This window comes from Cucurbita maxima, unplaced genomic scaffold, assembly GCF_002738345.1.
Source record: "Cucurbita maxima cultivar Rimu unplaced genomic scaffold, Cmax_1.0 Cma_Scf00081, whole genome shotgun sequence".
In the NCBI taxonomy this organism is placed as follows: Eukaryota; Viridiplantae; Streptophyta; class Magnoliopsida; order Cucurbitales; family Cucurbitaceae; genus Cucurbita; species Cucurbita maxima.
The window spans coordinates 355870-362923 of NW_019272097.1; the positions used below are offsets into that span (position 1 = coordinate 355870).

Consider the following 7054-nt stretch of genomic DNA (forward strand, 5'->3'; position numbering starts at 1 on the left):
TCAACATAGATGAGGATATACATGAATGTCTGTCTCCTTAGAAATGAAAAGAGAGACATTAGCCTTTGAAGGTGTAAAACCCATATGTAATAGTTTGTAGCTTAGGCGAAAAAACCAAGCACACAAAGCTTGTTTGAGGCCATAAAGCGACTTATCCAGCTTGCAGAGATAACCAGGATGTTGAGAATCAACAAATCCAGGGGTTGCTTCGTATAAACATGTTCATTAAGAAAGCCATGAAGAAAGACATTCTGAATATCAATCTGCCGAATAGTGCAACCACGAGAAGTAGCAAAAGATAATAAGAGTCGAATGGTAGTGGGCTTAACAACTGGACTGAAGGTATCATCATAATCAACACCATACTGCTATTTAAACCCTTTAGCAACCAGACGTGCTTTGTAGAGAACAATAGAGCCATCTGGTTTTTGCTTGAGTTTGACCCGTATGCAAAATTCGCAAACCTGCTCCATTGCAGACTTGAACTTGTTCACCTCCACGATAGCGTTCACGCACATCGAGACGATCCAGGTCTAATGATATGATTAGTGGAGCCTGTCGTTGTACCAATTTGGATCAATCTTGTAAGAGAAAGTAGCCGCCAGTGCCGCAGAAGTAGGTTCATCTTGATTGGACTCATCCATCCTATGGCAGTAGCGAACGACATTATGTTGAAATAAAATTCGCTCTGATACCAATTTGTAGAAAATAAAGTCGCTCTAATACCAACTTGAGAGAAAAAGACGCTCGCTCTCAATCTAACTCTCACGAAACTTTAAAAGGGTATCGAAAGGGGAGAGATAAGGAGAGAAAGAAGTTATCAAAAATGTTTTTTTGTTATTATACACTCATTTGTTCTTTTCTCTTTGTGTTCCATTTTACAACGATAGATAAAGCCCTTTTTATATTTTTGTTAAGGCTAAATTTAGTTATAATTGACCCATCATTTTCTCTCTCCTATAAGCCATTTCTCTCTCCCATACACTCCTCTATCATGCCAGTCATCTTCTTGTATTTGTAGAAAAGTATTTTCGGTAGCGGTTTTGTAAAGATGTCTGCAATTTGATCCTGTCTTGCCACATGCAGCAATTTCACGTTTCCTTCCTTCACATGATCTCGGATAAAATGAAATCGACGTCATGGTTCGCTGGGTTCTTGGCAAACTCAATTGCTGGTATGTTGTCAACTTGTATTATGGTTGCACCTCGTTGCTTTAGCTCCATCTCATTAAAAAAAATTCTAAGCCATATTGCATGACATACACACCAAGATGCTGCTGCATACTCAGCTTCACACGTCAAGAGTGTCACGATCGGTTGTTTCTTTGAAAGCCAAATAAATGTTGTGTTGCCCATGAAGAATACATAACCCGATGTACTTTTCCGATCGTCTATGTCTCCACACCAATCACTGTCGAAGTAACCAACTAACTTGTAATTTTTTGTTCTTGAGTAGAATAACCCAAGTGACAATGTTCCTTGAACGTATCGTAGGATTTGCTTCAACGCCTTCCAATGAGAATAAATTGGCTCCTCCATGAACCGGCTTACTATGCCGACACTTAATAAAAGATCTGGTCTTGTACATGTAAGATAGCGAAGGCTTCCCACCAGGCTTCGGTACCTATTTGTATCTACTCGTTCTCCTCCATCGTACTTTGAGAGCTTTGCATCTGGTTTTATTGGTGTTGATACCGGGTTGCAATTTTCCATTTTGTATTTCTTCAAAATTTTCTTTGCGTATTTCTCCTGTGATATAAAAATACCTGTTTCTCCTTGTTTAACCTCCAAACCGAGGAAAAGTTTCAACATGCGTAAGTCTGTCATCTCAAATTCTCGCGTCATTGAGCGACAAGTATCACATTACCTCCACTCTTCTTTGTATAAAGTGAATGTTCGTGGGGACATTGCTTGTACCCATTCTTCTTGAAGTATGTGTCAATATGAGTATTCCATGCTCGCGGTGCTTGTTTCAACCCCTAAAGCGCCTTTTTAGTTTTAGTACCTTATTCTCTTTTCCAATTTTCACGTACCCGGGAGGTTGTTCGAGATACACTTCTTCTTCAAGCACACCATTCAAGAATGCTGATTTGACATCCATTTGAAAAATCGGCCATTTGAATTGGGTTGCTTGGGAAATGATAAATCGGATTGTCTCCATTCTAGCGACGGGAGCAAACACTTTGTCATAGTCGATTCCCGCCTTTTGCTTGTATCCCTTCGCAACAAGTCGCGCTTTGTACCGCTCAATCTCGCCTTGAGCATTCATCTTTTTCTTGAATACCCACTTCACACCTATGGGCTGACTTCCTTTTGATAATTCTGTCACTTCCCATGTGTTGTTGCGATGGATTGCTTTAATCTCCTCATCCATGGTAGTTTGCCACTTCGTGCCTCGCACCGCCTCTTCAAAGCTGATATTTTCAGCATTTTCCAGAAGACATACAAGGTGTATCTCATCTGTTGAGTCATATAAATCTTGCAAACTTCGCATTTCGGGTTGTCGTGGTTCATCTTCATCATTGAAAATTTCTGAGTTTGTTGGTGCAGCGACTGATGATTCTCCAACTTCGATATTGACTTCAGTCGAATTGTTCTAGTTCTATTCGCTTGCTTCATTTACTCGCACATCACGACTCACTATCACCATCTTGCTGATCGGGTCAAGTAGTTTGTATCATTTTGTCTTCTCATCATATCCAATAAAAATATATCTTTGATTTTGTCTTCAAGCTTTGTTCTTTGTTAGTTCGGTATGTGAGCATAAGCCACACTACCGAACACCTTGAGATTTGAAATTGTAGGCTTTTGTTCGCTCCAAGCCTCTTGTGGTGTTTGATCACCTAACTTTGCATGTGGACATCGATTCTGTACGTAGATGGCGCATTGCACGGCTTATGCTCAAAATTCCTTCGGCATCCTTTTGCTCAAAAGCATTGAGCGAACCATGTCGAGAGTGGTCTGGTTCATTCTCTCGACCACACCATTTTGTTGAGGGGAGTACAGTGCGGTTAGAAATCATCTTATGCCTTGCTCCTCGCAGTACTCCATGAAAGCCGTCGACGTATACTCGTCACCTCTATTGATTGTACAGCTTTGATGTGTCTACCAATTTTCTTCTCCACCATTACTTTGAACCTTTTAAATACCTCGAACGCCTCGGATTTTTCTTTTAGAAAATAAGCCCAAGTTTTTTGTGAGTAATCATCGATAAAGAAAATAAAATACCTCTTTCTGCTGAAAGACTCGGGGTTAATTGGTCCACATATATCTGTATAGATCAGCTCGAGAGGTTGTTTAGCCCAAAATTCAGCCTTCTTTTGAATTGAGGTTCTCGCATGCTTGCTGAGAACGCATTCTTCACAAAAATTTCCTTCAAAGTTCATGTTTGGTAGCACATGTACCATATCCTTCTTCACTAACTCTTTAAGGCTGCCATGATGTAGGTGACCAAAATGGAGATGTCATAGTGATGCCTTGTCTTCTACATCAACTCTCAAACATTTTTCTCGTATGCTTCTTAAGTTCAATTTGTACATTCGATTTCTTCCTATCTCGACTCGAGCAACCAAAAGCTCTTTCTTATCCTTCAAGTGTAGTAGGCGGTCCTTTAGGAATATCGAGTAACCTTTCTCTGTGAGTTGCCCTATACTCAATATGTTGGTTTTGAGGTCTGGTACGTAATAGACATCTTGGATTGACCCCATCACACCATCTTTTTGCAAGAAGTGTATCGTACCTTGGCCTTTGACTTCCACCTTCGACACATCTCCAAATGACACATGACCATCTTCAATCTTTTGCATTTCTTTGAATAGGTGCTCGTGACCACAAATATGGTTGCTTGCCCCTGAGTCGAGGTACCACAAAGTGTCATTGTTGACGTTCTCTTCATCTTGAGCCATCAAAAGAAGACCTTCATTTGTTACGTCTTCCACGACTAGGTTGGTTGTTCCTTCCACCCTTTTTCCGGCTCGACATGCTTTTGCAACATGCCCCATTCTGCCACAATTGTAATATTTTTCGGAGTTACAATCATTCATGTAATGACCATATTTTTTACATTTAAAGCACTAGATGTTGGAATTGTATCCTTGACCACGCCCTTGAATACGTCCTCTTCCACACCAATTTGCTTGGCTCGATAGTCTCTTCTCCTGGTATTTTTCTTCGTGAGTGTTGCCTTGAGCGACTCGACCATTTTGGTGGCTTCCACTATCTCTACCTAGAAAATTCTGTGAGTAGAGAACTTTTACATCCTTTATTGTTGCCTTCGTCTGAAACGCTTGATCGAGTGGCTCCTCCTTTTTCTTGCGTTGCTCGTATGCCTCGAGAGAATCAGCAAGCTCATCGACTGTGAACTTCGCTAGGTCCTTCGACTCTTCTATGGCACACACGACATTCTCGAAGTTGTCTGTTAAAGACCTCAAGATTTTCTCCACAACCCGCGTCTCGGGTAACATTTCTCCGTTTTGATTTAGTTGATTTGCCACGGTTTGTACGTGTGTAATATAGTCAAATACATTTTCTGAATCCTTCATCTTCATGCTCTCCAACTCACCACGCAGAGTCTGGAGACGCACTTGCTTTACTCGGTCGGTTTCTTTGAACACCTTTTCTAGAGTGTCCCACGCTTCTTTTGAAGTAGTTGCCCTTGCAATCTTCTCAAAGCCTGACTCGTCAACAGCCCGGAACAGCATGTATAATGCTGCTTTATCTTTTGACCGCAATTCATTTAGCGCCATGTTTTATGCCACCGTATAACCTGTGGTATCAATTGATTCTTCGAAACCGTCTTCGATCACCTCACATGCGTTTTGCGAACCGAGAAAAGCTTTCATTTGGATGCTCCAATTCTCGTAGTTCGTCTTCATCAATCGTGGTAGCGGCATTTGTCCCATCATGTTTGCCATCGGCTTTGATACTAATTTGTTGAAATAAAATTCGCTCTGATACCAATTTGTAGAAAAATAAAGCCGCTCTGAAACCAACTTGAGAGAAAAAGACGCTCGCTCTGAATCTAACTCTCATGAAACTTTGAAAGGGATGTGAATGGGGAGAGAGAGAAGTTCTCAAAAAGTTTTTTTTGTTATTACATCCTTGTTTGTCTCTGTTCCATTTTACAACTATAGGTAAAACCCTTTTTATGGTTTTTTTTTAACTTTAGTCATAAATGTCCCATCACTTTTCTCTCTCCAATAAGCCATTTCTCTCCTAAATTAGATAATGGTCTTTTTGACCGAATTTAAAACAAAAAAAATTCATAATTACTTTTGAGTAGAAGAGTCACGACGATCACCAGCAAGACGAGAGGGCACGACACCTCTAGAACGGTCACAACCACGACCACGACCACGATCCCTACGCCCACGGTTCTTTTGCTGATCACCACGACCAACATAATTGTCTGAAGATCTAGGATTTAACTAAAGTTCAACCTGGTGTTGTAGTTGGCAAGCTTCAAACACCATTAGATGTGCAAACACATCATCAAGCGTGAGGGCTTCACTCTTGATAGTCATCAAGGTGACGAAGGGATCATAGTTAGGGCCAAGACCAGCAAGGAGATACGTGATCATGCCATCATCCCGCAAGGCAGAGCCGACGGCAACCAGCCCTTTGATCTTGTGAAAATAATCTACAACAGACAGATTACGTTTCTTGGATGTGGCAAGCTCAACACAGATATGAATAGTGCGAGCATGAGTTGACGATGAAAACATCCGTTGTAGGGTATCCCACGCCTCCTTGGACATAGTAATGGCAACCACATTGTGAAGAATCTCCTCAGACATAGAGGAGAGAAGGCTACTAAGAACCTGTTGATCCTGATTATACCATTGATCATAGGCCGGATTAGAGACCAGGTCAGCACCAGCAACGGTTGAGGAAGGGACTAGCTTGGCAGGTGCGGCAATGATACCATCAAGGTAGCCCATAAACTTCGTACTCCATAGTAGTGGAGGAGCTGGGCGCGCCATATGATGAAGTTTTTTGTGAGACGGATTGTGACAACTTGGTGGAGAGGGATTGAGCCAAAGGTCGACACCATGGTAGATGAGATCATGTTGGAGATGGTGGATGAGAAGGAAGAAGATATGGTAGACATTGTTAATGAATAAACCTTCTTTAGGTTGAATTGATCGGTATGACCCACCTTGGCTCTTATTAGGTTGAATTGATGTATATGGATCACAACCTCATGTATATATATAGATGTGTTGACCTTATGTATATATAGATGACCCCTCATGTATATATATATATAGATGTGTTGACCTTATGTATATATAGATGACCCCTCATGTATATATATATAGATGTGTTGACCTTATGTATATATAAATGACCCCTCATGTATATATATATATATAGATGTGTTGACCTTATGTATATATAGATGAGTACGAGTATTACATGGTGGGCCTTGATCAATGGTAACAAATCAAGAAATACATATGACCTATTCTACGTTTAACGTATAAAATATACTCACCAATACAAAGAATACTCAACCTTGTAATGCTAAATAATTAATTGAAATAATTATACATATTAGACTATTATCATAATCGGTTCCATTATAAGAATCCAAATTGAAGATTCTGCCCAATTAACAATCTCTGAACCATCCCATCTATTCAAACCATTCAATATCTCAAAAATACCCTTATGCACGTGATACATAAATTGGAACTAAAAAAATATATGGAAACAAACAAATTGGATCTCCAAGCCCTTTTGCTACCCATCCAATCTATTCAAATCATTCGATCGTCGGGTAATCTAGAGAGCAAGGGCTCTCTAGAAAGATTGTGTCAGGTAATCCAAGCAAGTTGAGCAAGTTGCTTCTTCTAGTTGACTCGTATTAGCCTGTGCTTAGTCATTCCTCCATTCATTTGGTCTTTTCAACGGTACTTGAATTTTCAGTCGCACAGTCATGTCTCCCCCCAACATAGTGACCAACTCCATCTTTCCTTCAAATTCTATCAGTCCCCATTAAAAAATGATGCTTTTCATCCAATTCTTTTTTTTTTTTTTTTTTTTTTTTTTTA

At 40.3% G+C, this 7054-nt stretch overlaps 1 non-coding gene across 1 annotated transcript; it reads right to left on the reverse strand.

Moving 5' to 3' along the window:
* Positions 1-5456: 5456 nt before the first annotated feature.
* Positions 5457-5596, reverse strand: LOC111472654. Its single transcript, XR_002715472.1, has one exon. It is a non-coding gene; the product is annotated as a small nucleolar RNA Z247 (small nucleolar RNA).
* Between the last annotated feature and the right edge of the window lie 1458 nt (positions 5597-7054).